Source organism: Bombina bombina, chromosome 11 (genome assembly GCF_027579735.1).
Source record: "Bombina bombina isolate aBomBom1 chromosome 11, aBomBom1.pri, whole genome shotgun sequence".
Classification (NCBI taxonomy): domain Eukaryota; kingdom Metazoa; phylum Chordata; class Amphibia; order Anura; family Bombinatoridae; genus Bombina; species Bombina bombina.
The window spans coordinates 135,705,306-135,731,509 of record NC_069509.1 but is presented as its reverse complement, the minus strand read 5'-3'; the positions used below and the strand labels follow the sequence as shown (position 1 = coordinate 135,731,509).

The 26,204-nt window shown below is 39.4% G+C and overlaps 1 long non-coding RNA gene across 1 annotated transcript; it reads left to right on the top strand.

Annotated features, from left to right (window-relative positions):
* The first annotated feature begins 8,278 nt into the window (after positions 1-8,278).
* On the top strand, positions 8,279-8,571 carry LOC128642150 (uncharacterized). The gene is made up of 2 exons (XR_008399628.1): positions 8,279-8,366; positions 8,457-8,571. It is a non-coding gene; the product is annotated as an uncharacterized LOC128642150 (long non-coding RNA).
* Positions 8,572-26,204: the final 17,633 nt, after the last annotated feature.

The following is a 26,204-nucleotide window of genomic DNA, read 5'->3' as shown; positions in this document are numbered from 1 at the left end:
GTTTATTTTAAAGGATAATTATTAAATATATTGTGTTATAACCCGGCCATATACTGACAAGGTGGATGACTTCGGCTCACGACCGCCTAACGGCCAGAAAGTCAATTGGTCAATCGATAAACGTGATCAGGAAGTAAAACGAGAGGAAAAAAATGGGTTGAATTGTAAGTTGTAAAATATTGAGTTTATTTGCGTCAAAAATGGCATTTACATGCAAATTTGTACAAACTCATGACTAAAACTCCTATTTATTTTAAATGAACTATGTAACTGAGGAGAGCGGACCACATAACTTTATTTTCACTTTAAATCAGTGTAGTTCTACTAGCATGCAGATATTCTTGCGGTTTTGATATCAACTGAAAGATAGCATTTTTAGAGCAGTTCCGTTTTATCACAGGTAGTAGTAGTGCTTAGTAGAAGCGATAGCCTGGATGAAGCTGTGCTTAAATTTGAAGAAAAGCTGTCTGATGCCAGCAGCGCTGGATAGTGAAGGTGAACGGTGATGTTGGATCAGGTAATGGAAGCCGACGAGGAGGGAGTCCAGCGTGAGGTCACTCAGCAGGATGAGATCCGAAGAGAGGCTAGTATGCAGGGGAATCTGGATAAGGAGCAACAAGGCTTGGCAGAGTAGAGGTTTGTATAACGGCTGAATCAAAGCTGAAAACAGGAAGCTTGATGAGCATTTAGATTCAGATAGGCTATGTTCCAAACGATTTGAACTTACAAACAAAATATTCAAGCAAAGTTAAATGGCAGGAAGTAACCTTAAATAGTTTAGACAAGGGGTAGGAGGTGCTGTATTTAAAGAAAAATTACAGATCCCCCTTCTCAAGGAATCCTCTCCAAGTATTTGAGCTGTGGTTTCTGGGGATACCGGAGATGAAATGTCCTAAGTAAGTTTGGGGCATTGACATCTGTATGTAATACCCAAGAATCTTCCTCAGGACCATATCCCTTCCAACTTACAAGGTACTCTAATTTTGAGTCAAGAATTGACTAAACTTCAAATTCTTCATGATCGTCAAAACTTAGTGGCAGTTGGGGCACTCTAGCACGATTTGGATGTTGATTTGGGATATATGGCTTCAAGAGAGAGACGTGAAATGAAGGGTGTACCTTATAAGAATGTGGAAGATCCAAGACAACCATACAAGTATTGATAATTCTTGTTATTGGGAATGAACCAACAAATTGATTCCCTAGTTTCCTGGAAGGAACTTTAAGTCTTAGATGCTTTGTGCTGAGTCATACTAGATCACCTATCTTATAGTCTGGACTAGGTCTATGTCTTAAGTCATAATACTGTTTTTGATTTAATTTAGCTTCAGTCAAATTAATTTTTAGGAGATCTATACCTTCCTTCAAAGTGGTAGAGTAGTCAGTTGCAGGAGGAGATTTCTTGTCAGTATTAGATAAAGTCAAGGTTTTGGGATGATACCCGTATGTGGCGTAAAACTGAGTCATTTTACTGGAGCTGGAGATCGAGTTGTTATAAGAAAACTCGGCCATGGCTAGATAGGAGAACCAAATGCGGTAACTAACCTTTCCATTTTTGCTTTTAAATCTTAGCTGAGAGCTTGTAAGTGAGTGCTGGACTTTCTCTGTGTGTTGTATTAATTTGTTTTGTAATTTTCCCTATGGTTCTTGCACCCAGACCTGTCTGGGGTTAACTGCCTGTGACTCTGGGGACAGCAAAGCTTCCTGTGAGTGCCCATGAGCACCCAGGGCTGAGCATGTTGCAGGGTCATGGGATGTGTACCCGGTCCGGTATGAGAGTGCAGTCCCCTTCCGTGTTTTGTATACGTCTAGGGTGATTACATAAGCCTGTGCACCCTTCCCTTGTTCCCAGTTTGTTTGGATTTGAGAGCTTGCATTGTGTGGCTGTTTTAGGGTCCCAGGTATTGGAAAGGACCTTGATGTGGTACCTGGGCTTGTCCCATTTGGCGAAATGCGATAACTAACCTTTCCATTATTGCTTTTAAATCTTAGCTAAGAGCTTGTAAGTGAGTGCTGGACTTTCCCTGTGTGTTGTATTAATTTGTTTTGTAATTTTCCCTATGGTTCTTGCACCCAGACCTGTCTGGGGTTAACTGCCTGTGACTCTGGGGACAGCACAGCTTCCTGTGAGTGCCCGTGAGCACCCAGGGCTGAGCATGTTGCAGGGTCATGTGATTTGTACCCAGTCCGGTATGAGAGTGCAGTCCCCTTCCGTGTTTTGTATACGTCTAGGGTGATTACATAAGCCTGTTCACCCTTCCCTTGTTCCCAGTTTGTTTGGATTTGAGAGCTTGCATTGTGTGGCTGTTTTAGGGTCCCAGGTATTGGAAAGGACCTTGATGTGGTAACTGGGCTTGTCCCATTTGGCGAAATGCGGTAACTAACCTTTCCATTATTGCTTTTAAATCTTAGCTAAGAGCTTGTAAGTGAATGCTGGACTTTCCCTGTGTGTTGTATTAATTTGTTTTGTAATTTTCCCTATGGTTCTTGCACCCAGACCTGTCTGGGGTTAACTGCCTGTGACTCTGGGGACAGCACAGCTTCCTGTGAGTGCCCGTGAGCACCCAGGGCTGAGCATGTTGCAGGGTCATGGGATGTGTACCCGGTCCAGTATGAGAGTGCAGTCCCCTTCCGTGTTTTGTATATGTCTAGGGTGATTACATAAGCCTGTGCACCCTTCCCTTGTTCTCAGTTTGTTTGGATTTGAGAGCTTGCATTGTGTGGCCTTTTTAGGGTCCCAGGTATTGGAAAGGACCTTGATGTGGTACCTGGGCTAGTCCCATTTGGCCAAATGCGGTAACTAACCTTTCCATTTTTGCTTTTAAATCTTAGCTGAGAGCTTGTAAGTGAGTGCTGGACTTTCTTTGTGTGTTTTATATATATATATATATATATATATATATATATACACCCCCACACACACCCCCACAGCATATATATATATATATATATATATATATATATATATATATATATATATATATATATACGTATATATATATATATATATATATATATATATATATATATACACACACACACACATATAAATATATATGTGTGTGTGTTGGCGGAGAAGAAGACAAACCACTGAAAGGGGGGGGAAACAACTTGTTTAAGTAGAATCCTCATGTTTGTGTTGTGTGCCTGTTTATAGTGCATACTAACATTAAATTAGGGATAACTCACTGGGAGACCAGCTGCAGCCTCTCCTCCATCTCCTGACCACAAAAGCACACCAGCTGGGTGTCCGGACTGTCCGAAAGGGCAAGGGGTTTGTCTCCAAGTTTTTATAATTTACAGTCTGGAGGAGATTAGCCGGTTACCTACTATACAGCCCACTGCTCCCCAGTTATGTGTAGTCTCGTGTAATGTACTTGTGCACCAGCACAGCACTCACCTGTGCACCGGCATGTAGCATTAAAGACCTCTCCTGGTCATCCACATTGCGTAGGGTCAGGTGTAAGGTCCACTCCACCGCTGCTCATCCACGTGCACATCCCACAAGGTAATAAAAGGAACAAAGTAGTAAGTTGCAGGCACTACTAGATAGTTGAAAATAAAAATACAAAATGTATTCATTTAAATTTAAAACATGGAGTGATTCCAGATGGAGGCCAACACAAAAGTAAGTCCTACGCGTTTCATGCCCCCTAGTGGTGCTTAGACTAAGCGCCACTAGGGGGCGTGAAACGTGTAGGATCTTACTTTTGTGTTGGCCTCCGTCTGGGATCACTCCATGTTTTAAATTTAAATGAATACATTTTGTATTTTTATTTTCAACTATCTAGTAGTGCCTGCAACTTACTACTTTAATGCTTCACCCTTTGGTCTGATCCGCCTCACGCTATGGCACTCTGGGTACATTTGGGATACAGTTGTTTTGTATTTTCACACTGCACGATCTGGAGTTTCTGACCATCCACCGGTACACCCCTCCTGCTGTAATAAGCTCCTATGGTTGTAAAACACATGAATTCTAAGGGCAACCCTACCGACACTGCTTCTGTGCTGAACACCCCCCGGCATCAGCACATAAGGGGAAAAAAACGGTGTCATGATTAATGTTAATGTGGTGGTGGTGTCACCCCTTGAAGGCTGTCACCCTGGTGCGGTCCGCACCCCCTAGTAACGCCACTGTATTGGCCTATTGGCCTAAGACCCCCTGTGCGGAGGTAGATAATATTTAGGAATCGAAAACACTTCCACTCCTTAAATGTGCAGATTATATGCGATGCAAACATGCGTATCTTAAATGTTGTGGCAGGTTTCCCAGTAAGTAGCCATGATGCCTACATCCTCAGGAATTCTGGTGTGTGGAGATTGTTTGAGACAAATCAAATGCCTGAAGGACATCTCCTCGATAAGTGTTTATGTATATATTATGTGATCCTATGCCTCTCTCAGTTGGAGTACCGCAAGGCTCTGTCTTGGGTCCCTTGCTTTTCTCTCTTTATACATTCTGCCTTGGAAAACTTATAGCCTCCTTTGGATTCCAGTACTACCTATATGCTGATGATACCCAAATCTATCTTTCCTCTCCTGCTATCTCTCCCTCTTTACTCAACCAGATTTCTGACAGCCTCTCTGCAATTTTCTCTTGGATGTCTTCACACTACCTCCAACTCAATCTGTCCAAAACTGAGCTGCTTCTTATTCCCCCCTCTTCGAGACATCCGACACCTGACATTTCTCTGATGGTTGGAGACTCTATTCTCAACACCTCTCCCCAGGTCCACTGCCTTGGGGTCACACTAGACTCAGAACTCACATTCAACCCACATATACAAACGCTTACCAAATCCTGCCGTTCACACCTACGCAACATTTCCAGAATTTGTCCCTTCCTTACTCAAAATACTACAAAAATACTTATTCATTCCCTCATCCTGATTATTGCAATCTACTCTTAAATGGCCTTCCAAAACACCGCCTCTCCTCCCTCCAATCTATTATGAATGCTTCTGCTAGACTCATCCACCTAAGTCAACGATCTACATCAGCTGCTCCGCTCTGCCAGTCTCTACACTGGCTCCCCATACACTCCAGAATACAATTTAAAGTATTAGCCCTAACCTACAAAGCACTCAACAGTCTAACTCCCAACTATAGTTCCTCTCTCATCGTGAAATACTCCCCATCCCGTCCTCTTCGATCAACCTCTGACCTACGTCTCTACACTCCTGTTATCTCTACATCCCACTCCCGCCTCCAAGACTTCGCACGTGCTGCTCCTGTCCTCTGGAACTCTCTACCCCGCTCCATCAGACTGTCTCCAACCTGTATAGCTTCAGAAGATCCCTGAAAACCCACCTCTTCAGAGAGGCTTACCATCTCTCCTGCATCCCGCATCCGAACCAAGCTAATACATGTACATGAACTGCCTGACTCACTGCTGCAAATACAACCAATGTAACAAGCTACCCCAACCTTATGTCTCTGCACCCTAAACCTATAGACTGTGAGCTCTCCGGAGCAGGGCCCTCTTCCTCCTGTGCTAGATTTGTTTAGTCTTGTTATGTTTTGTATTGTATCACAAATCTTTATCATTGTATACCCCTATCATTGTACCCAGCGCTACGGAATTTGGCGGCGCTATACAAATAAACGATAATAATAATAATATTATGATGCCTTCATGTGTTCAATGTTTTGACATTTTATTGGTTCATTGCTTTATAATCCTTTATGTATGTGTCTAAGGGGGTGTAATTGTTTAAATAAATAAAATGTTAATCATTTTCAAAAGATATACAGTATCTCACAAAAGTGAGTACACCCCTCACATTTTTGTAAATATTTTATTATATCTTTCATGTGACAACACTGAAGAAATGACACTTTGCTGCAATGTAAAGTAGTGAGTGTACAGCCTGTATAAAAGTGTAAATTTGCTGTCCCCTCAAAATAACTCAACACACAAGCCATTAATGTCTAAACTGTTGGCAAAAGTGAGTACACCCCTAAGTGGAAATGTCCAAATTGGACCCAATTTGCCATTTTCCCTCCCCAGTGTCATGTGACTCGTTAGGTCTCAGATGTGAAACTGAGCTGCAGCATGGTGGGCAAGACCATACAGCGGTTTCACAGGACAGGTTCCACTCAGAACAGGCCTCGCCATAGTCGACCAAAGAAGTTGAGTGCACGTGCTCAGCGTCATATCCAGAAGTTGTTTTTGGGAAATAGACGCATGAGTGCTGCCAGCATTGCTGCAGAGGTTGAAGGGGTGGGGGTTCAGTCTGTCAGTGCTTACATCATACGCCGCACACTGCTTCAAATTGGCCTGCATGACTGTCATCTCAGAAGGAAGCCTCTTCTAAAGATGATGCACAAGAAAGCCCGTAAAGTTTGCTGAAGACAAGCAGACTAAGGACTGTGGTCCGATGAGTCCAAGATAAACTTATTTGGTTCAGATTGTGTCAAGCATGTGTGGCTGCAACCAGGTGAGGAGTACAAAGGAGGAGACAAGTGTGTCTTGCCTACAGTCAAACATGTTGGTGGGAGTGTCATAGTCTGGGACTGCATGAGTGCTGCTGGCACTGGGGAGCTACAGTTCATTGAGGGAACCATGAATGCCAACATGTACTGTGACATACTGAAGCAGAGCATGATCCCCCTCCCTTCGGAGACTGGGCCGCAGGGCAGTATTCCAAAATGATAAAAACCCCAAACACACCTCCAAGACGACCAATGCCTTGCTAAAAAAGCTGAGGGTAAAGGTGATGGACTGGCCAAGCATGTCTCCAGACTGAAACCCTATTGAGCATCTGTGGGGCATCCTCAAACAGAAGGTGGGGGCGCGCAAGGGTCTCTAACATCCACCAGCTCTGTGATGTCGTCATTTCCACTTAGGGGTGTACTCACTTTTGTTGCCAACTGTTTAGACATTAATGGCTGTGTAATTAGTTATTTTGAGGGGACAGCAAGTTTACACTGTTATGCAGGCTGTACACTAACTATTTTACATTGTAGCAAAGTGTCACTTCTTCAGTGTTGTCACATGAAAAGATATAATAGAATATTTACAAAAATGTGAGGGGTGTACTCACTTTTGTGAGATACTGTATATTAACTATGTCATAGTAAGACATATGCATTACATTATTTTATGTCATACATTGCTTTTTTGAAAGACGCTTTCATATTTATATTTTTATATACAGTGTGTATATATATATATTTATATATATATATATATAAAGAGTGCAATAGGTCCAGCACAAGTAACAGTTCAGAGTTAGTTAGCAAAGTGCACGGTAGCCAGAGGGTCCTGCTCACCTCTCATATGTAAATCCAAAAGGAAAAAAGTGAATGGCTCCAGCACTGTTTCTTTAAAAATTAAAAAACCTTTATTAAGGTGACAAAATGAACAGACAGCAACATTTCGGGTAACGCAGCATGATTAAGGGTCTGCGTTACCCGAAACGTTGCTGTCCATTTTGTCACCTTAATAAAGGTTTTTTCACTTTTAAAGAAACAGTGCTGGAGCCATTCACTTTTTTCCTTTTGGATTTATATATATATATATATATATATATATATATATATATATATATATATATATATATATATATATATACAGTATATGCATTCATATTTCAGCTGATTCTGCATATCCTCTTAAAAAATGTATTTGGACACCATTGAAAGAGAATCAGGTTGTTTGGCCTGCTGAATTAAGGTCAAATATATTTATTTTCTGCTCTTGTATATCAGAAATATTGATTGTGCCTTGCAAAATGCTCACTATAATCTGTGTTTGTGCACATACATGTGTTGCTTGATTATCTCTTGTGTGTGTGTGTGTATATATATATATATATATATATCACTCTATCACAGACATAACAATGTTGTACTGAGGGCCTTTAAAGAGACAGTCAAAATCCAAATCATCTATTATCAGTGAAGCATTTATAAATCTCTCTGCTTGAATATAAATATATTTATATATGTAAAAAGGTTTAAAGATGTATAAGATCAAACCAGGAATGTAGTTAGCTCATTAGTATTTGATTTGTCTTCACATTATATATTATAATCATATTTCTTGTTGTTTTAATACAGATATAATGAAGCACATATCAGAACACGTGCTATAATAGAAAGACTGTTAGGTGTTCTAAAAATGCGCTTTCGCTGCCTGGACAGATCAGGGGGGAATCTCCAATAAAATCCAGAAAAAGCAATAAAAACCATAGTGGCATGTTGCTGTCTACATAACATGGCACAGGAGCATAGGATGTTGAACGATTTACTTCCACCACAGCCCCCAGGTGAAATATTTGAGCCTGATGTAATTAATCATCCCCAACCACTCAATGCCCATTTGGAGAGAACTGCAACTATTCAAGATTTCTTTTCAGGTATTTTTGTAGTATTGTAATGATACCTTTTAGTTATTTATTATTATGTTTTTTTAATAATACACATTTGTTTCTTTTAATGTTTTACAGATTGAAGATGGTCAGTTACAGATTCTCAGAAATGGAATACCACTCCCCTTCCTCTCGCCTCATCCCCATATTTACCACATTTTCCCTAAATAAATGTGTACTTTACTCAAATATAGTCATGGTGAATGTTTCTTTATTTCCAGCTATGTACTAATCAATGCATTCATCTTTAAAGGGACCTAAAAATATCGCTTCTCTTATGATTTATGTATAACATAATTATCTAAAATCTCATTTTAATTATATTCCAAATATTACTTTCTTCTCTTGGTATCATTTTTTAAACAGCAGCAATGCACTCCTGGTTAATAAAAATGAGTACATGGGTGAACCAATGACAACCAGGATATATATGTTGCCAACAATAAACAGCTCCAACATACAGTAGGTTCTATGCTGCTCCAAATCTTTACCTAGATAAAACTATAATCAAAGGATACTAACGCCTAGATTTAGAGTTCTGCGGCCAAAGGGGTGCGTTAGCTATGCGTGCTTTTTTCCCCCCCGCACCTTTTAAATACCGCTGGTATTTAGAGTTCACAGAAGGGCTGCTTTAGGCTCCAAAAAGGGAGCGTACAGGCATATTTACCGCCACTGCAACTCTAAATACCAGCGGTGCTTACGGACGCGGCCAGCTTCAAAAACGTGCTCGTGCATGATTCCCCCATAGGAAACAATGGGGCCGTTTGAGCTGAAAAAAAAACTAACACCTGCAAAAAAGCAGCGTTCAGCTCCTAACGCAGCCCCATTGTTTCCTATGGGAAAACACTTCCTATGTCTGCACCTAACACCCTAACATGTACCCCGAGTCTAAACACCCCTAACCTTACACTTATTAACCCCTAATCTGCCGCCCCCGATATCGCCGACCCCTGCATATTATTATTAACCCCTAATCTGCTGCTCTGTACACCGCCGCAACCTATGTTATCCCTATGTACCCCTAATCTGCTGCCCCTAACACCGCCGACCCCTATATTATATTTATTAACCCCTAATCTGCCGCCCCCAATGTCGCCGCCACCTACCTACACTTATTAACCCCTAATCTGCCGACCGGACCTCACCGCTACTATAATAAAGTTATTAACCCCTAATCCGCCTCACTCCCGCCTCAAAAACCCTATAATAAATAGTATTAACCCCTAATCTGCCCTCCCTAACATCACCGACACCTAACTTCAAGTATTAACCCCTAATCTGCTGACCGGACCTCGCCGCTACTCTAATAAATGTATTAACCCTTAAAGCTAAGTCTAACCCTAACACCCCCCTAAGTTAAATATAATTTTTATCTAACGAAATAAATTATTTCTTATTAAATAAATTATTCCTATTTAAAGCTAAATACTTACCTGTAAAATAAACCCTAATATAGCTACAATATAAATTATAATTATATTGTAGCTATTTTAGGATTCATATTTATTTTACAGGCAACTTTGTATTTATTTTAACCAGGTACAATAGCTATTAAATAGTTAATAACTATTTAATAGCTACCTAGTTAAAATAATTACAAAATTACCTGTAAAATAAATCCTAATCTAAGTTACAATTAAACCTAACACTACACTATCAATAAATTAATTAAATAAAATACCTACAATTATCTACAATTAAACCTAACACTACACTATCAATAAATTAATTACATACAAATACTTACAAATAAATACAATTAAATAAACTAACTAAAGTACAAAAAATAAAAAGAGAACTAAGTTACAAAAAATAAAAAAATAATTTACAAACATTATAAAAATATTACAACATTTTTAAGCTAATTACACCTACTCTAAGCCCCCTAATAAAATAAAAAAGCCCCCCAAAATAAAAAAAATGCCCTACCCTATTCTAAAATAAAAATTGAAAAGCTCTTTTACCTTACCAGCCCTTAAAAGGGCCTTTTGCGGGGCATGCCCCAAAGAATTCTGCTCTTTTGCCTGTAAAAAAAACCATACAATACCCCCCCAACATTACAACCCACCACCCACATACCCCTAATCTAACCCAAACCCCCCTTAAATAAACACTAAATAAACACTAAGCCCCTGAAGATCTCCCTACCTTGTCTTCACCACGCTGGGTATCACCGATCCGTCCAGAAGAGGGTCCGAAGTCTTCATCCAAGCCCAAGCGGGGGCTGAAGAGGTCCATCATCCGGCTGAAGTCTTGATCCAAGTGGGGGCTGAAGAGGTCCATCATCCGGCTGAAGTCTTGATCCAAGCGGGGGCTGAAGAGGTCCATCATCCGGCTGAAGTCTTCTATCAAGCGGCATCTTCAATCTTCTGGCTCCATCTTCATCCCGCCGACGCGGAACATCCATCCTGGCCGACGACTTCCCGACGAATGATGGTTCCTTTAAGGGACGTCATCCAAGATGACGATCAGCCAATAGAATGCGAGCTCAATCTGATTGGCTGATTGGATCAGCCAATCGGATTGAACTTGAATCTGATTGGCTGATAAGTGTAGGTAGGTGGCGGCGACATTGGGGGCGGCAGATTAGGGGTTAATAAATATAATATAGGGGTCGGCGGTGTTAGGGGCAGCAGATTAGGGGTAAAAATAAATACAAAGTTGCCTGTAAAATAAATATTAATCCTAAAATAGCTACAATATAATTATAATTTATATTGTAGCTATATTAGGGTTTATTTTACAGGTAAGTATTTAGCTTTAAATAGGAATAATTTATTTAATAAGAAATCATTTATTTTGTTAGATAAAAATTATATTTAACTTAGGGGGGTGTTAGGGTTAGACTTAGCTTTAGGGGTTAATACATTTATTAGAGTAGCGGCGAGGTCTGGTCGGCAGATTAGGGGTTAATAAGTGTAGGTAGGTGGCGGCGACGTTGGGTGCGGCAGATTAGGGGTTAATAAATACAATATAGGGGTCGGCGGTGTTAGGGGCAGCAGATTAGGGGTACATAGGGATAATGTAGGTTGCGGTGGTGTGCGGTCGGCAGATTAGGGGTTAAAAAAATTAAATAGAGTGGCGGCGATGTGGGGGGGCCTCGGTTTAGGGGTACATAGGTAGTTTATGGGTGTTAGTGTACTTTAGAGCAAAGTAGTTAAGAGCTTTATGAACCGGCGTTAGCCCAGAAAGCTCTTAACTCCCGGCTTTTCTCTGCGGCTGGAGTTTTGTCGTTAGATTTCTAACGCTCACTTCAGCCAAGACTCTAAATACCAGCGTTAGAAAGATCCCATTGAAAAGATAGGATACGCCAATGGCGTAGGGGGATCTGCGGTATGGAAAAGTCGTGGCTGCAAAGTGAGCGTTAGACCCTTTCCTGACTGACTCTAAATACCAGCGGTAGCCCAAAACCAGCGTTAGGAGCCCCTAACGCTGGTTTTGACGGCTAACGCAGAACTCTAAATCTAGGCGAATGAATATTAAGCAATATAAAGAATATAATTATGTTAGATTTGCTTGTGAATATATATGTTTTAGCAAAATAATAGAATCAAATATTTGTGTTATGTCACTTTAAATTAAAGGGATAGTGTATTCCCAATAAAACATTCATGAACCAGATAAATCATTCAATTCCAATCAACTTACATATGTACTCATAATCAATTTAATTTAGTTATGTTTCTTATTTCAATCATGTATTTAGGTTTAGGAGCCGTTCCATTTAATGTTCAGCACCTGTGGTGCACTTGCTGATTGTTGCCTACATTTAGACAACAATCATCAAGCGCTCCCCATGTGCAGAATAAAAATGGGTAGATTCCTAAGCTAACATTCCTGTTTTACAAAATTACAGATGATAATGAAGTAAAATAGATTATAGGAGTACACATTTAAGTATATAAATACTGCATGCTCTGATTCATGAGTTTAATTTTGAATACTCTATCCCTTTAAGAAATATGTCAGATGCTCATTTCAAAGAGACAAATCCAGATATAATATAATCCTTAAAATAAACATACATTATCAATACATACAATCCCCTGAGATTGCACACTTGAATGGTGTGGTTACCTGACAGAAAATAATATAGAAAAATAAGTCAAAGGAAATAAGTTGTTTATCATGAAGATGAGTTTTATTGTTACAGATTTACCCTCATTCAAATGTAATTTTCAATGTGAAAAACATTGAACATATTTATTTATTCAATACAAAACGATGACACATTAAAGTATAATGTGGCATAGTACTAATATTTATAGAATATATGTAATATCATGTCTGCTAAAGCAGAGAATACATTTGCAATATTTAGACTATTAACCAAAATACAAAAAAAAGTGCTAAATATTACATACTTCAAGAGATTTGAAGTATTGTCTTTAACATATTGAAACAATTTTAAAGTGCATAGTGCATTGGTCCCAGGGATAATCTGTGTTCATATAATGTCAATTAAAATGTATTAATCACCTCTATATCATGGCAATCACATATATGTTGTGCATACATCAGTGCTTAAATATCATAGAGATGCATTTCTCTAATCAGTCTAAATATTTAATAATATTCTTGACAAAAAGGAGTGCATTAGTCAATGATAGGTATAGGTTTCAGATATTACATTCCACACATGACTATAAGCATGAATGCAAGGTATTTGGCCATGTCAACAGGAATGAGTATTTACTTTTCAACTCTTCTACAACTGGATAACTCTTATTAGCTTCATCTGAAGGAGCAAACAACATATGCTTGTGGAATATTAATCATAACATTTACACATGCCACGTTGACTAATGTTAGATAGCATATACTGTATTGATTTCAGACAGGTATCCTCAAGTATTCTTAATTGGCATAACATTCTTGATGGGAGTACACATACATTTATTAACAATGTACACCTGCATATTAATTGACATCATGTGAAATAAAAATGAATAAAGCTGTTAATGTTTTGAAAATAAACGGCTATTAAAACAATTTGGAAATATATTTTCTAATTTGGATTAGAAAAATATATGCATATTCATGAGATGGAAATCGCACTTAAAAAAGTGCTTCATACAAAAAATTAGATATATATCTGGAAATAATTTAAATAGAAAAATATTTATTAATGCCTGTGGCGGGATTTGGCCTTTGGAGGAGAGGTACTTGGGGTGGAAGTGTGGCGTCTTGTGCGATGCACACCAGCTGACTGGGAAGCTAAAACATGTGATTCAGGGTCCTGCAGGGAGATAACGGAGGATGTGAGTGAGGAGGGTGTTTGCAGCCTATCTGCAAGCCTCTTCACTGCCTCTGCCAGGCAGACGAGTGAGGCATTATGTATGTCCATCTGGCTCTGTAGCCTCCTGAAACCATGCTGCTTCTGGTTCCTAGTCAGCCTAAGCTGTGAATGAGCCTCAGTAGAGCATCCTGCTGGGACTGTGCGGGAATATTGGATTCTATGGGGGGGACTTGTGGCTCCATAGATGTCTCTGGCACATATTCCTGGCTCTGTGTGGGGTTGTCGTCACTCAGTCTTGGGGACTGTGTGGGTGGCTCAATATCCAATTGAGGACAGACATTGGTGGGTGGTGGTGGGGATTGTTGTGGTGGTGGTGGTGGCAGCGGCATTTGTTGTGCCATGGGAGGGTGCTGGATCTGCTGTTGAGGTGGCATAAAGTACAGATGCTGCAGTGGAGGATGCATCTGCTGATGCTGCGGTGGAGGATGCAGATGCTGCGGTGGAGGATGCATCTGCTGATGCTGCGGTGAAGGATGCATCTGCTGATGCTGTGGTGGTGAAGGATGCATCTGATAATGCTGTGGTGGTGGAGGATGTATCTGCTGATATGTCCTCCCAGATGAATATGGGTATGGGGCAGGAACATTTTCAACCTCATAGGCCAGTGGCTATTGCTCATCCCCTTCAAGCATGCTGAGATAGGAGTATCCAGCTTCAATAACATCCCCCTCCTCCTCTTCACTGAATTCCGCAACATAACTGGCCTCCGGTCTTGTTGAGGACTCATGTTCCGATTCTGAAAAATAAATTGTTATAATTAATTGATCTGATGGAACATATAACATTTGAAAATCAAAGATATATCTATCTATCTATATCTATATCTATATAATTTCTATAAAAACTTAAACAATTTTAACCAGAGGTGTATATTTAAAGATTGTGCCTCCAAAAGAGTTTTTGTATTACACATAGTCCATATATATGATATAGATAGACAGACAGAATTAAAATCAATACCCTTGCTTGTTTGAGCAGATAGCCAGTCCAGAAATCATGATGAATATATCCACTACAACTATGTTAATATGCACTTAAAGGGGCAGTAAAGTAAAAATTAAACTTTCATGATTCAGATAGAGCAGCAATTTTAGGTAACTTTCTAATTTACTCCTATTATCATATTTTCTTCCTTCTCTTGGTATCTTTATTTGAAAAGCAAGAATGTAACGCTTAAGAGACATCCAATTTTTGTTTCATAACCTGGGTTGCTGTTGCTTATTGGGTGGCTAAATGTAGCCACCAATCACGAGCGCTAGCCAGTGTGCTGAATCAAAAATGCAAAGTCTCCTTAGCTTACATTCCTACTTTTTCAAATAAAGATACCAAGAGAACAAAGAAATATTGATAGTAGTACATTAGAAAGTTGCTTAAAATTACTACTCTATCTGAATCATGAAAGAACAACATTGGGTTTACAATCCCTTTAAGTAAATGTGCAAATCAGATTTTGCACCATGTAAAACATTACTTGTAGTCATCCTACCTAGGTATGTTTTCCCCCGATGCTTGAAAACAATTGATTACTAACCATATGTAAAATATGAACATTCTATATTCTGTATTACACATGTGTATGATTACATTGATATTTAAAAAAAACAAAGCCTATGTATATTTCTGATGTTAACATAAATTTGTTAAAAATAAAACATTTATTACATATGATATTTAATATTCACCTTCATGGACCTCTTCAGCTGGCACTGATGTGTCCATTGTCCCTTGGCATCCAAGAACAGCTTCACCATAGATGACATTAGATAGCATTTCCTCCCATGACTTCAGGTGAATCTTCTTACTGGTCTGGGACCTCCACCTGTCCCACGTACATATTTCGTCTGCTGTGCCATCTTCGCCTTGGTTTCTCTCCTGCAGTTGTGATACTTGTGTTTGATGCTGGCAATAGAACGATTGCGTCCTAAGCAGCTGACTGCCACTCAAATCTCCTCCCTCCTTGTTCCTGAGACTCGCCTTCAGGTTAGGGTTCTCAAGCTGAGGTGCCCTCTCCAAGTAGGCCTCAACAAGAGCCTCCTGCTCCTCCTCTGAGTACCTCTCCTCTCTAAGCCTGCCCTTCACACCTGAAGGGCCAGCAGACACAGACTCTCCCTCCTGTGACTGGGAACCAGCCCTCTCTATCTCCTCTGTCCCTGCAGGCTGTGACAGACTACCACCAGCCCCACCCCCACTTGCCACAGTCTGCCCAACTCTCCCTTTTCTTTGGGTGCCTAGTTGAGGCCGACTCCTCCTCACTCCTCCCACCTCCACTCCTCTTCCACCCTCTCTCCTTCCCAGCTCTGCCAGGGTTTGAGGAAGGACAAATCCTCCACCCAAACCTCGGCTCCTAGTCCTGCCCATACTACTCCCTACTTCCCCCCTCCCCCTCCCTCTATCCAACCTCTCCACTGCCCTCCCCCTAGCTACCCCCTTCCCAACTCCACTAGGCCTATCCATCCCATTCTCCTTTCTCCTTAACTCTAATCTAACACTAAAGTCCCTAGCTTACCTAACTACACTAATTCACCTAACTAAACCCTAAATTAAATATCCCCAAAACTAACTACCTAACCTATCTAGACCCTAACTATATCTCTATTCTATATCCCTGCAAATAAAAAAAATGTGGGGTGAAAATAAACAAAGGGATGTAAATGAAAAAATGGATGGGCTAAATATTAAAAAAAAGGATTATAACAAAATTAAAGAAAAATTATAAGGGATGCAAATGAAGAAAGGGATGGGCTATATAGTCAAATGAAAAAAAAAAAAAGATGGGATGTAAAAAAAAATAATGGATGGGCAAAATGTATAAATGAAAAAAAAAGTTAAATAAAGTTATATAGTGGGGAAGGGAAGGGTAGTTAAAGGGGAGAAGGGAAGTGGGATAAGGGGGTTAATGAAAGGAGTACTAAAGGAGGATGGGGATATGGGGGGTTAATTAAATAAAAAAAAGATGTGAATGTGTTTGTATCAAATAAAAGTGTGTGTGTGTATATAAACTAATGTGTGTTAATTGACTAATGTATGGATGTGTGTGTGTGTTCCTAATATTATATGAGGCCTACAATAAGAATATATGAAAATAAAATATCAAACTCTCCACTAACTCTCAAACAACTCTCAAAACCACCAAACTCCTACCAACGCAACTAGCTCCCGTGTCTTTCTCTCTAGAGGCGATCACAGGTAAAGAACGCAGGCGCAAACCGTTATTCTTATACACAGAGGTCGGGTTACCATGGCAATGCACTTGTTATGGCGCACTTTTCATCGAATCCGACATCGGTTGACAGCGCAAACTTACGTAAGGCTGAAAAGAGCGACTGCGCGCAACACGCTAATCTTTTCAATGGAAACCTTGTACTAAAATGGAGCCGTAAATTACTTTTAGCTGTCGGCCGCTTCGGTAGCTTACAGCTCCATTTTAAACGACTCAATGGAAGCGAGCTCTTCGTCGGTAGTCTTACATACACCTGGATTACCTGATAAAGGAGAGTCATGGAAATGAGACTTAATTGAATCCTTGCGGGGTTGACGTACATATATCATGTTTCTGTTATAGTATAACCCAGATTGAGCCTTATTTAAGAAGGTCATAGTTGATGGGGTCTCAGTTTTTAAGGCTTTGAGAATCTCCTTTTCAAAGGAAGTTATGGTTCCTATGATTTTGTTTGGAGGTATGATGTGAATTGATGTTCCCTCCAGGATGTGTCGCCAAGTTTCTAAGTCGGATTTAATGGCAAGTAATTCTTTGTCGCCAACAGAGTAGTTTACTTCTGCTGGTTGTAACATTTTAGAATAGAAGGCTACTGGGTATTGTTTAGATGAATCATCTTTTTGTTGTGATAGGACAGCTCCAATACCTGTGTTAGAAGCGTCTACCTCTACTATAAATTGAAATGATTGGTCTGGGAGATTAAGTATAGGTGCAGAAGTAAAACTTTGTTTTAAGTGTTGGAAAGACTGCTCTGCAGCAGGATTCCACATGAATTTGTGGTTCTTTTTGGTTAAGATAGTTAATGGTTTAACTATTGTTGAAAAATTGAAAATAAATTTCCTATAAAAATGTGAAAAGCCTATAAATCTCTGGAGGGATTTGATGGATGTAGATCTTGGCCAGTTTGTTATTGCCAAATCCTTTTCTGGATCCATTTATACCTTATCAGGGGAAAAAGTCTTCCGAAAGGCATGTGTGAACCTGGTATGAGATCAATGGGACAATCGTAGATCCTGTGTGGGGGGAGTGTCTCAGCTTCTTTAATATCAAATACGTCTTTTAAATCTTGGTATTCAGGGGGAATACCACTTTCAAGGCTTGTTATAGTGGGGTGTGGATAACAAGTTGTTTTACAATACTCAGAGAGAAGAGTGACAGTATTGTGTGACCAATCAATGGTAGGGTTATGTTTAGTTACAGGGATAACCAAGGATTATGGTATGAAGCGAAGTAGGAATAACGTAAAAAAAGTGACAAACTCAGTGTGTCCCTTTAGGGTAGTGAGTAATAGAGGTATAGTATGGTAAATGATTGGGCCTTTTTGAATGAAAGAGCCATCAATAAATTTCACGAATAATGTGTTTTGCTTCAGTATAGTGGGTATTTTATTAACTTTAACAAAATCTGAATCAATGAATAACCCGTAGGCTCCTGAATCGATTATCGGCTTCAATCCTGGCCTCTTGGTGGTCCCACTGCAATGATAAGGAGAGGGTGGGTTGGCAGGAATTTTTGTTAATTGATAAAGTACTAAATATATATTTCTTACCGTTCTTATGTCGATTTAATATAGGGCATATGAAGACAGTATGTTCCTTATTGGCACAGTATAAGCATAGATTTGCTATGCGTTGTCTAGTTTTTTCTTATTGCGTCAGCGGACTTTTTATTATGCCAATTTCCATGCGAGTGGTTGTTGAGGTTGTTCTTTCAGTGTAATAAGTAGTAGGTCTTTTTTGTGACATGTCTGTATTCAATCTTTCCGCACGTCTCTCTCTCAATCTTCGGTCTAGGGTATTAGATAATTTTATTAAGGCATCAAGCATATCAGGCATGTCTAATCTGGAGAGTTCATCGTTTAGAGACTTAGACAATCCTAGCCTAAATTGTTTTTTAAGCTTATTGGATTCCATAGGGAATCAGTGGACCACATCTGAAACTCTGTAATATATTCCTCTATGGGACGTTTGCCTTGTTTTAGGGCACACAATTTGGTCTCAGCATTTATCTGTTTGTTACAGTCCTCATATAAGCTGGCCATTGCTGATAAGAACCCATCCAGGGATTCCAGAATGGGGTCCTTTGTTTCATAGAACCGGTTGGCCCATGCCCTGGGCTCCCCGGTAAGAAAGGATATTGTAGTACAAAGTTTTATTTTATCTGAATGGTATGTGCGTATAGGAGAAGACATGCATTCCTAAAATCCCTGAATTCTGACCTTTTGTCTGAGAATGGATTTAGCAGATTTATATAAGGCTCAGGTATAACAATGGGTTTTGGCAATATTATATCGTTAATCAATGCCTTTAATGCTGTGTTTTCTTCTTGAACTTCAGTGAGACCTCTAGCAAGGTAATCAATCTTTTGGTTTATAGTGGCAAATTAGTTACTTATCTCATTTGGGTCCATTTCCAACCCAATTCAATTAGTTTTATAGGCTTGAATATTATGTAAGGTTTTCAATTTTAGCTCTTATGTTTTCATCAAAACAAAAGAAATGAGTTTGTAGCTAAATGAGATAAACCCAAATATTACTACCAAATAAAATGGTTAATCACATAAATAAGCAGTTACTTCAAGTTTATATTTTTCACACACAATAGCTTAGACCCCAAGTGTATGACAGATTAAAGTTTATGATAGAAATCTTTTTTATGATAAATCTCAGATAATACAGGAGAATATTTTGAGCAAGCTGGGTTTGGCTTAGTTTTGCTAGTAAGTCCTGGAATGAGCAAGCAAAGTTATGGTAGCAATATAAAACAACAGTTTGTGTAAGGAGAACGCTCAGATGATATGTTTGAAAATAAAGTAATTGATCAACACAAGGCAAACAGCTGAATAAATGTTAAAGCAAACTTTAGCTGAATAGCATCTTGTTAGCAGGGTAAGATCAATTAGCAAGCAATAAGAGATAGGCAAACTTGTTGAATCAGTGTAGTTCTACTAGCATGCAGATATACTTGCGGTTTTGATATCAGCTGAAAGATAGCGTTTTTAGAGCAGTTCTGTTTTATCACAGGTAATAATAGTGCTTAGTAGAAGCGACAGCCTGGATGAAGCCGTGCTTAAATTTAAAGAGATCAGGAAGAGCTGTCTGATGCCAGCAGCGCTGGATAGTGAAGGTGAATGGTGATATTGGATCAGGTAACGGAAGCCGAAGAGGAGAGAGTCCAGCGGGAGGTCACTCAGCAGGATGAGATCCGAAGAGAGACTAGTATGCAGGGGAATCCGGATAAGGAGCAGCAAGGCTTGGCAGAGTAGAGGTTTGTATAACAGCTGAATCAAAGCTGAATACAAGAAGCTTGATGAGCGTTTAGATTCAGATAGGCTATGATCCAAACTATTTGAACTTACGAACAAAATATTCAAGCAAAGTTAGATGGCAGGAAGTGACCTTAAATAGTTTAGTCAAGGGGTAGGATGTGCTGTATTTAAAGAGATATTACAAGTATCAGATATATATAGAAATATATATTTAAGAAAAAAAAGGACATTATTTTCTATGTATATATATATATATATATATATACAGGGAGTGCAGAATTATTAGGCAAATGAGTATTTTGACCACATCATCCTCTTTATGCATGTTGTCTTACTCCAAGCTGTATAGGCTCGAAAGCCTACTACCAATTAAGCATATTAGGTGATGTGCATCTCTGTAATGAGAAGGGGTGTGGTCTAATGACATCAACACCCTATATCAGGTGTGCATAATTATTAGGCAACTTCCTTTCCTTTGGCAAAATGGGTCAAAAGAAGGACTTGACAGGCTCAGAAAAGTCAAAAATAGTGAGATATCTTGCAGAGGGATACAGCACTCTTAAAATTGCAAAGCTTCTGAAGCGTGATCATCGAACAATCAAGCATTTCATTCAAAATAGTCAACAGGGTCGCAAGAAGCGTGTGGAAAAACCAAGGAGCAAAATAAGTGCCCATGAACTGAGTAAAGTCAAGCGTGCAGCTGCCAAGATGCCACTTGCCACCAGTTTGGCCATATTTCAGAGCTGCAACATCACTGGAGTGCCCAAAAGCACAAGGTGTGCAATACTCAGAGACATGGCCAAGGTAAGAAAGGCTGAAAGACGACCACCACTGAACAAGACACACAAGCTGAAACGTCAAGACTGGGCCAAGAAATATCTCAAGACTGATTTTTCTAAGGTTTTATGGACTGATGAAATGAGAGTGAGTCTTGATGGGCCAGATGAATGGACCCGTGGCTGGATTGGTAAAGGGCAGAGAGCTCCAGTCCGACTCAGACGCCAGCAAGGTGGAGGTGGAGTACTGGTTTGGGCTGGTATCATCAAAGATGAGCTTGTGGGACCTTTTCGGGTTGAGGATGGAGTCAAGCTCAACTCCCAATCCTACTGCCAGTTTCTGGAAGACACCTTCTTCAAGCAGTGGTACAGGAAGAAGTCTGCATCCTTCAAGAAAAACATGATTTTCATGCAGGACAATGCTCCATCACATGCGTCCAAGTACTCCACAGCGTGGCTGGCAAGAAAGGGTATAAAAGAAGAAAATCTAATGACATGGCCTCCTTGTTCACCTGATCTGAACCCCATTGAGAACCTGTGGTCCATCATCAAATGTGAGATTTACAAGGAGGGAAAACAGTACACCTCTCTGAACAGTGTCTGGGAGGCTGTGGTTGCTGCTGCACGCAATGTTGATGGTGAACAGATCAAAATACTGACAGAATCCATGGATGGCAGGCTTTTGAGTGTCCTTGCAAAGAAAGGTGGCTATATTGGTCACTGATTTGTTTTTGTTTTGTTTTTGAATGTCAGAAATGTATATTTGTGAATGTTGAGATGTTATATTGGTTTCACTGGTAAAAATAAATAATTGAAATGGGTATATATTTGTTTTTTGTTAAGTTGCCTAATAATTATGCACAGTAATAGTCACCTGCACACACAGATATCCCCCTAAAATAGCTATAACTAAAAACAAACTAAAAACTACTTCCAAAACTATTCAGCTTTGATATTAATGAGTTTTTTGGGTTCATTGAGAACATGGTTGTTGTTCAATAATAAAATTAATCCTCAAAAATACAACTTGCCTAATAATTCTGCACTCCCTGTATAAATACAAATTTTTGCATAGAAAATTAGCACATCTAGGCAAGCTCCCCGTTTGCTATTTGATGTGCTAATTTTCTGTGCTAAAATTTGTATTGATTTACTTTGGAGAAATGGAGGATTTTAATAGATATATAGGTATATGCATATAGAAATATGTATTTAATTATAAATAAAACATACTCTGCTATGTGAAAAACATTGGAATGTAAAATATTAAGATTTCATGTTGGGTTTAGTGCCCTCTAATATACGTGGTTGGCTAAGCTCGTGAGTATGAGTGGTTTTTTTTTTTAAGTTTTTGTGCTCCATTGCTTCCTATGGGAGAAGAAGTTGATGCGGTCACAATATTCTTTACTTACAACTGACACGCAAGAAGCCTCCGTCTAGCGTAGTTTACACTTGAGCAGGAGCACTAAATAGCACTCCACTCATAATCTAGCCCTATGTGGTCAATCAGATGTCAGAGCATGCCAACTTTGGTTGCCACCTGGTTAGTATGTTGATCTCAACAGGTTGTTCCGCTATTGTGTACATACTGGCTATGTAAGTGCTAGTATAATACAGCACAGGTGATGACCAGTGCAGTAAGCAAGCAATTACTGTGAAGCAGGCTGAGGCCTGCAAGGAACCATAACAGCCGCAATGTTATGGATTGGGATCGGGTATTCCTGCCTAGGCACTGTTTGGCAGCAGTTTTGCAAGAATATTATCCATATTTACAACTTGCTGCCATCACTGCGTGACTTACCCCCTTGGAGCCTATGGAAGTGCGCTCTTGTGAGCGCAATGCTTCCCCTTCTTCTTTCATGAAAGTGATATTTAGCGCTCCACTTTTAATCTGGCCCTGTATTTGCTCACTGGAGAAATATCTGTTGATATTCTCAAATAAGGTTCTGATCTTTCCTAAAGTTTCTAATCATAAGATGGTTAATGCCTAATGTAGTGCACCTTCAGGGGTATCCAAGTTGATTCCTTGCGGTGTTCTGATGTCTTGAAACCCACCATTGGTATCTAGGTACAGAAGACTCAATGGGCTCCATTTAAAGGGGCAGTATACACCAATTTTCATTTAACTGCATGTAATAGACATTACTATAAAGAATAATATGCACAGATGCTGAACTAAAAATCCAGTATAAAACCATTTAAAAACTTACTTAGAAGCTCCCAGTTTAGCTCTGTTAAAAAGATTAGCTGGAACACCCACTGCAAGTGGGAAACAGCAGACACTCTCCCCTCCTCTGCATATGAAAAGACTCTTTACACAGACAGGAGCAAGCTAGAGTAGGTATACATCAGTATTCTCCTAAAACTTTGGGGCTTGGTTAGGAGTCTGAAAATCAGCACAATGTTATTTAAAAATAAGCAAAACTATACTTTAAAAAAAAAAGAAGCTGTATGGGCTATATAAATGGATCATCTACAAAACATTTCTGCAAAGAAAAATCTAGTGTATAATGTCAGCTTTAACAAATATTGAGCAGACATGATTCGCTGTAGCAAATCATGTCCACTGGACATCACTGCGGGCGGACAGCCTACGATGTATGCATTTAACATTTCACAAGCATTTCACCAGGAATGCTTGTGCAATGCTGCCCCCTGCAGTCAATCACCCCAATCGTATTGGATTGGGATGATTTCAATCTGCTACTTTTTACATGACGGACAGGTAAAGCAGCAACAGTCGATCCGAGCCCAATGTGTTAAAATTATGACAATGCGGTTTAGGTATTATGATATCCTTTTTAAAGCCGTCTTGACACCTAATAGAGAGAGATATATTCTTCCCTTTTATATTCATCTCAAGCTTCTTAGTAGTGTTGGTACAAACTGTTCAAACTCTGTTTCCCATTTTAATATGTCCAGATTGAATTATGTTTCACATTATTTGACATATAATAAAGTAGTAAAATTAGAAATACTAAATGGAAGATAATTCATAAAATCACTATAAAAGCCCACTGTTCATTTGTACAAAACATATTTAAAGATCAGAAGCAATCAATAATAAAAAATTAAAACAAATATTTTAAAGAACAAAATTGCATCCTCCTAAAATGATCTTCAAATAAAACAGTATAATCCACATGCTGTAAGCACATAGCTATCAAAACACAATTCTTCTTAATCCCAAAATATATCTTAAAGGAACAGTCAATTCCAAAATAAACTTTCATGATTCAGATAGGGCATGTCACTTTACACAACTTTCCAATTTACTTTTATCACCAACTTTGCTTTGTTCTCTTGGTATTCTTAGTTGAAAGCTAAACCTAGGTAGGCTCATATGCTAATTTCTGAGACTTTGAAGGCCACCTCTTATCTAAATGTATTTTGACAGATTTTCACCACTAGAGGGCATTAGTTCATATGTGTCATATAGATAACATTGAGCTCATGCACGTGGAGTTACCTAAGAGTTAGCACTGATTGGCTAAAATGCAAGTCTGTCAAAAGAACTGAAAAAGGGGGCAGTTTGCAGAGGCTTAGATACAAGGTAATCACAGAAGTAAAAGTGTATTATTATAACTGTGTTGGTTATGCAAAACTGGGGAATGGGTAATAAAGGGATTATCTATTTTTTTAAACAACAAAAATTCTGGTTTTGACTGTCCCTTTAATGTAGAAGGAGTAAAGGGTTAGCTGCCCCTTGGTCTTAAGATACTATATAATACTTATATAATAAAACAGATGATTGCACATAAAGATCCAACAAAGTCCCACAAAAAGTTGCACTTTGGGGTAGATTTATCAAGAAGCGGATGCTGCAATCTACCCCCATAATTTCAGGTTCCCCTGAAACCTAAGTTAAGAAGCAGCGGTCTTAAGACCACTGTTCCTTAAAGGGGCAGTAAACTTACAAACTAATGTTATATAATTCTGCACATAGTGCAGAATTATATAACATTAGCTTACCGGCACATTTATACTTTAAAGGATTGCAGAGAAATTGTAACTAAAACCTCCTTTCACCAGAACGCCGCTCCTTGCTCTACTGAGCGGGTCTGGATTTTACACAGCGCATCTCTCCAACACTGTGTGCCCAGTCGCGCCATGTAAATTAATGTAGCTCGCTCCCGCTACTAGACCAGAGCGGGAGCGAGCTGCATACTATGTGCAGAATTATATAACATCAGTTTGTAAGTTTACTGCCCCTTTAACTCGTCCGCCACCTCGGGATGATTGACACCTCCTACTATCGGCCGATTGGCCGCGCATGTGCAGGGGGCGGTATTGCTCAAGCATTTCACACAAAATGCTTGTGCAATGATAAATGCCGACAGCGTATGCTACAGCAGAATATGTCTGCCCGACACATGATAAATCGCCCCCTTTATCTCAAAGGATAGGAGGGCTCTTATATTAGTTCATACAAATGGATCCAGAGTCCAGAAAAAAATGGTCTCTTCTCAAACCTCTTCCCCAGCTAAACCTGGAATGGGACAAATAGTACAAAAACACAGTTGCAATATTGAGTGACCCCCCCCCCCCAGCCTTAAAGGGACATTGTACACTAGATTGTTCTTTCCACAAATGTTTTGTAGATGATCCATTTATACAGACCATCTGGGAGTGTTTTTGTAACAATGTAGTTTTGCTTATTTTTAAATAACATTGTGCTGATTTTCAGACCTCTAACCAAGCCTCAAAGTTTTAGATGTACAGTACTGTGCAAAAGTCTTAGGCCACCACAAGCTTTGTTGTTTTAGCAAAGTTTTAATGGCCATCCATATTTATTTTTCGGTCTCTTTATTAAGATACAAACAGAAAATACAGGAAATATGTACACAAAATATAACACCCCCCAACAATTTTCTGTGACCTCCCCTTGGCACTAAGCACATCTTGAACTCTTTTGGGGAGACTTTCCTGAAGTTTTCTGAAGTAATCTTATGGTATATTATACCAGGCTTCTATCAGCACTTCCCAGAGTTCTTCTTTAGATTTAGGTTGTCTTTTTTTTCTTTCTCTGTCCAGCTGATCCCATACTGCCTCGTTAATATTCAGGTCTGGACTCTGTGGAGGCCAGTCCATGACTGTCAGTGTTTTATCAGCTGTTTTTCTCTCCAAATATAATTTCACTGCATTAACAGTGTGCTTGGTATTGTTATCATGCTGAAAAATAAAATCATTCCCAGTAAGGCACTTTCCAGAAGGAATGGCATGATGAATTACAACCTGTCTGTACTTTTTAGCTTTCATTATCCCAT